The sequence below is a fragment of the Patella vulgata genome, chromosome 1 (assembly GCF_932274485.2).
Source record: "Patella vulgata chromosome 1, xgPatVulg1.2, whole genome shotgun sequence".
Lineage (NCBI taxonomy): Eukaryota > Metazoa > Mollusca > Gastropoda > Patellidae > Patella > Patella vulgata.
The window spans coordinates 60,921,732-60,928,037 of NC_065879.2; the positions used below are offsets into that span (position 1 = coordinate 60,921,732).

The 6,306-nt window shown below is 35.1% G+C and overlaps 1 long non-coding RNA gene across 8 annotated transcripts in view; it reads right to left on the reverse strand.

Moving 5' to 3' along the window:
• Positions 1 to 6,306, reverse strand: part of LOC126831756 (uncharacterized) — an 85,763-nt gene that overhangs the window by 79,114 nt on the left and 343 nt on the right. For 2 of the 8 annotated variants that reach the window (XR_007684307.1, XR_007684294.1), the window contains exon 1: positions 6,232 to 6,285. The exons of 1 other annotated variant lie outside the window; for it this stretch is intronic. This is a non-coding gene — a long non-coding RNA (uncharacterized LOC126831756). Of the gene's footprint in view, positions 1 to 6,231; positions 6,296 to 6,306 lie in introns of those variants that run through there. 5 more of the 8 variants (XR_007684298.1, XR_007684318.1, XR_007684313.2 and 2 more) reach the window with 5 other exon arrangements.

Consider the following 6,306-nt stretch of genomic DNA (forward strand, 5'->3'; position numbering starts at 1 on the left):
AGAAATTCGAACTGAATCTTCATATGGTGTAACGGTGACATATTTAAACATTTTCTAAAATCGGATAAAATTTGTGACCTCTAGAGGGTCAACAAGCTAAAAACATGATTTTTCGTTTAATAATCAGGGGCCATAATCCAGGAAGTTACGGTCCAATATGGGCTAATATCGAAAGAACCAAGTTCGTTGAGATATAAAAACCTATTTTAAATTTCATCAAAATCGGATCAAAATTGTGACCTCTAGAGGTCACACATACATTAACACAATTTGGCAGTTTTGGTCCAATTTTCAAGAAATTGAAAACAACCATGATTATGGTCTAGAGAGCTTGTCATGTTAATAAATGTCTAAATAATAGTTTATATAACATTTGAAGCCAAAATAAAGACCTGCAACAGGCAGATTTGGCTCTTACATAATGCATCTTCAAATAGTGTGTATGTCATATCAATCGGATGGTAAATTTAGCCTCTAGAGCATCCACGACATTTTGAAAGTAACCAAGGACCATATATGTAACTCTAGCAGTAATTATCGCAAAACATTCAAACTTTAGCCCGTAGAGTGTCCTCAAACAATTGTGGACAACGGATGGTGGTTATGACAATATACAACCACATTTCAAAGCATGCAGATAAAAATGAATTTTGTTGTACATGTAGAAAGATGTGTTTTATTTCTGTCTGTGTTTAACTACATCTAGCATATTTCTGTCTGATGGCGTGATAAAGTTTGATCTACAATAATTGCTGATATTTTAATGGAATTGATTTTCGACTAAAATAACCTGAGATTGGTGGTTTTAGTAAAACCCCATACCATTTATAGATAAATCAATTCATTTATCACAGCAGACATTTTGTCTACAACTCGAGTGCATCTTGTGGTTGTTATGTTGCTGAGATAACTTACTATAAATGTGACAAAAAAATAGAAGTGATAAGGCCTATATTTAGCATGATTGTAATAAGGCCTATCATGCGCATGGAAGTAATAGGCCTATCATTGGAATGGAAATGATGAAGTCTACCTTTTGCACAAAAGTAATAAGGTCTATCACAGGCAAGGAAGTGATAAGACCTATCCTGAGCATTGGAAGAAAATAATACAAAGATAGATTGCCAGGCAAGGAAACAACGCCTACAGTCGCCAAGCCATCCTTTCAGTCCACAAAGGTTGTCGCATAATGGGAGAATTTACAAGAATTATCGGAATGAATAAATGAACGAAATGCCAGATGAAGCCACGACCACTAATAAAGAATTGACATGACCAGACAAACAGAAGGAAGACTGTACCGGGCCACACACTGAAAACCCCAAGGAAGAGTTGCACCATCCTGCCTAGTCTCGGTCACACAGAACCTCCTAGTCTTCAACATATTTGTCTGAATGATAGAGACTAAGCCTTGTCATTCAACCGTACTAAACGACCAGACAAAACAATAAGATTCTTTTTTTTACCTGCATGTGCATTTTTGTGTTTGTTTATCTTCTTTTTTTTCTGTACATAACCTACACGTATACAAATGCCATTATTATTAATATCAGCTAAATAGCTTTCTAAATAATTATTACTTTTATTCTCCAAGATATCACTTGGGTGGAAGCAGATGTTAATTATTAATTAAACAATTATTCACATGAAAAACCCAAGGTAGCATCAATGGTCCGATCTACTTTATCTGCTATACTACTAGCATCCTGCATCCGCCACAATAAAAATTAGTTGGTTACATCAATGATCACAGCTTGTATGACAGTTTTAAAGGCGAAGATCTTGATGCAAAATCTCGTATTGCTTCCTAGTTTCCGCCTATCAAATTCCTTAGACGACGTTAAAATCTGGATGCTACACAATCAACTAAAGATGAACGACGACAAAACCAAGGTTATTATATTCGGTAACAGCCGTCAGCTCCACAAGTCTACCATCCATGAACTAAGAGTTGTGGATTCTGTAGTTGAGTTTCATCCCTTGTTAAATTCAAGATGCATTTGGACGAAAACTTAAACTTTAAACATCACATTGCCTAGAAGACGAGTTCTGCTGCTTCGACAATGTTCAACATGCGGAAATTGAGACCCTTTCTTTTGCGAGAACTATCTCTTCAAATTGCCAGCTCTTTAGTTTTCTCCCATATGGATTATGGAAATAGTCTGTTCTATGATCTGCCAGCAGCTACTCTTCAACCTCTCCAACGAATTTAAAATTTTACTGCAAAACTAATTCTTGGTGTTAGTTACAAACCATAGCTCTACTGCTGCTCTGAAAGAACTCCATATATTGCCATTTGAAATCTGACGCCAATTTAAGCTACTGGTAAAGGTTTATACATGTAAGTGTCTCAATAACCTTGCCCCTGCCTATCTTTCTGAATTACTAGTCCCAAATTTCATCATACAAGACAAGATCGTCATCACAAAACATGTTATTGATACACAAAACATTTGCAGATAGTGTAACACTTTGGTCCTTGAGACAATTTTGGTTCTTTGCAAAATTGTTACTTTACTCTGTCTATAGAGTTAAATCACATGTACTTAATGAATGTGAATATATAGTTATACATGAACATAAAAAAACAGTGATATTTTGGTTAAATCATAATCATAGTCAAAATATCCATCAAATTCTGGCTGTTTATTGACCTATGGTTGGTAGACCAAAATAAGGTAACTTCTCCTATCTTAGTTGTGGGGAATAAAGAGGTTTAATGTCAAGGTTATCGAAAACCTGCAGAAATTAGGGGGTATAAATTAGGGTGTAGAAGCGAGTTGGATGAGAACTCATTAAGAAATTCCTAGCTGCCATTATATTGAGAACGAGGAACCTGCAAAGCCATTACATTGTATAGCTTAGCAATAAAGTTGTGAAACTATTTTATGCTGTAGTCTTGTTACGATCAACAAGAAACAAGCACAACAAGTAAGAAGTCCTATAGTACTACAGTATTTATTTGGGGCCGTGAATCCGGAAGCAGATAGAATTAGCCAATTTTTTTTGTGAGTATATTTTTTTCAATTTTCACTAATTTCTATCTGTAATAATGGCTGAGGAATTTTATAGAAATTTAGGTGCCCAGTTGATAGGCTTGTCTTCCTCTATTTCCACAAATTCGGTATGGAATATATATGAAGGGAATCCGAATTTAAGGAATGGATTAAAAATATTGAAAAATATTGTGTTCTGGCCATTTCAATCAAGTTGAGGGGTTGTAAGTCATTTTATTCAAAGAAAAATGATAGCAGACGCGAATGTTACATGGGATGCATTAAAACAAGATCTAATTGGTACTTTTTCGGAAATTACGGATACACAACAGGCATTGGCAATATTAACAAAAATCAAACAGAAACCCATAGAAAATGTGCAAGTTTTTGCAGAAAATTTGTTATCATTTGCCGCTGAAGCATTTCCAGGTTATACCTGACAGCCGGAATTTGACAGAGAATTAATTAATTTCTTTGTAGATGGACTTCAGCACGAATATATCAAAACAAAAGATTCGCTTTAAGATTAGGAGGGCAACATGAACAAATATATACAAATAGCGAACATGAACCTATGGATATCGATTATGTAAGAAACCGCACGTGTGGAATGTGTTTTCATCATGGTCACGCAAGTCTTGAATGTCAACAAAGGCGAGGGGTAAACGAGGTTAAGGCGAGTTTTCAGGGAAATACAACTTGTGGGTTTTGTGGCATAGAAGGACATTTTAAACGTGACTGTAGGAAATTTGCTGACTATCTTAAATCAAATCCAAAATTTAAACGATGAGATACATCAGTTAAGCCTAAAACACTACGGAAACGGGAAAACTAAGATGCTCTTTCCAGGGGGCTGACGGAAAGAGTAGATATCAAAGGCCTTTATCTGGTATAAATGTTTCTGGCTGCTCTAGCTCGTGTTTGATTAAAATAGAAAAACATAATTTTAGATCATTAGTTGACACAGGGGCTCAAGTGTCTTTAATTAGTTAGCAGGTGTATGATTCTTTAAAATATAAACCAAAACTGGACAAAAGTAAAATTATATTACAGTCAGTATATGGTATTGAACTTAAATTGGTAGGTTCTGCAAACTTGGAATTTCAAATTAAGGGTAAAAATTTAAGACAAGTGTTTCATGTTGTTAACAATAGGAACAGAAACGTAATTTTAGGTCGAGATTTTCTTGTTTCTCATGGCTGTGGGCTTTTTTGATTTATGAAAATTGGTAAAATGTATGTTTCCTTGGATAATGATGCAGTAATATCTTCTGTTTTGCGAGTAGCAAACGAGGTAATTTTAAAACCTCTGACAAGGTATGTCATTCATTATGTGAAATTGAAGAAACATAGTTATGACAGTGGGCGAGATTTATTCATGGTTGAACAAGCAACAATTCATTGTTCAGCATGAAACGTGCTAAAAGTTTAGGCAAAAGAATCCTAGTTTTTATTGTTAACGGTACGAACAAAACATTTCGACTAAAAAGCGTGTGTGTTATTGGTCGCACTGTCAAGGCGATAGCATCAAGACGATAGCGTCGGTGGATCAGATTTTACAGGGAACCTTGCAGTGTACTGATGCTAATTTAAATGAAAAATTTGCTAAGATTAATGTGCCAGATACGGAACGTGTTAAGTTATTTAATCTTTTGAAGAAAAATCATGAGTTAGGAAATACAGATACTGTAAAAATGACTATTGACACGGGTAACCATTTCCTCATCAAACAACGGGCATATCGTACTCCCTTAACTTCTAGACCTATTGTTCATACGACAATTGACGAGATGTTACGTAATAATATAATATAAGAGAGTAACAGTCCTTGGTCGTTTCCTATTGTCTTAGTGGACAAGAAAGATGGAACAAAAAGATTTTGCGATGACTTTCGGAAGCTTAATAAAATTACTAAAACTGTTAGTTGGCCCCTTCCATTGATTGAGGACATGTTAGGGAGATTAGATAAGTCAGAATACTTCACTACTCTGGATATGAAATCAGGGTATTGGCAAGTTTTGGTAGATGAAAAAGATAAGGAAAAGACAGCATTTGTATGCCATAGAGGTTTGTTTGAATTTAATGTAATGTCATTTGGAATTAATAATTGTCCAAGTATTTTCTCGCATTTAATGGCACACGTTCTTAAAGGACTCGAAGATTTTGCAATAGCATATATTGATGATATACTAATTTATTCTCGTTCCTGATCACTGATCAGTTCAGGAAAAAGTATTACGTATTTGATTAGAGTTTTGTAATAATAAATATACTTGTTATCGTGATTAGCTGTTGTTTTAGTGATCAGTAGTTATACGATTAACTATTTTGTACATTGAATATTGTCCTTTATATGATTGGGATTTCTCTGTATCATTGTTATTTTAATTTGTACTTCTTAATAAAATTTTAACAACTTCACAATGTAGCCTATCTGTTTTATTACTCATATTAGGGGTTTCAGGTCACGTGACTTTAGCGTGAAATCTGACAGCCAGCGGCTGAAATATAGCCTGCTTCAATCTACGATTCTGAATTACTATTTTATTTAAATGTAGGGCCTAATTACTAGCAATTGTGTTGTAATAGTTTATCAATCTCAATATCTGCAAAGATTCAGACTCAAAATTTAATATTTAATATTGGTAAATAATAGTGTAAAAACCTATTTGACCGTAAGAAAATCTTAGGGGAAATCCTATCACGGGGAGTCAATGCGGTGTGAGCTGACTCCTACTGCGCATGCGCTAAACAGTAATCACGCACCAGGAACCATCTTACACTGTCACACCAGGTTTAAGTTCGTGACTTTGCCCTCTTAACCTTGAACATTGCCCAAGCTTTGACCCTCTAACCACCGGCGGCTGGTCAGTTGTGAAAATTCCCTTGAAGAAAGATTTGATTGGATGGTCAAAAACCCAAGATTTCGCTCTTAGTACAGCGATGGCTAGAGAGGGATTTCTCGGGTCATTGCTTCATGAATATGATTTATTCTGACGTTAAAATTCAATTGCAATTCTTGTTATTATTTTTTTTCTTCTGAGAACAGCTTTCATGAGCTACGGGCCACGGGCCTTTTGTAGAAATGTCAGACAGACAGATTATTCGAATATGATTTCTTCCACAAAACAAACGAAAAGCTCTCTGATATTTGAATATAAATGACAACAGACCTTTCTATCGACGCATAAAAACGATTTATAAAATTTTAGAAAAGAGCAAAAAGAAAAACTCACTAAATACTAATAGACGTCAGCATTCGGCAACACCTCCAGCAAAAAGCACTTGCCAATGACAGTCTGTAGACAAAA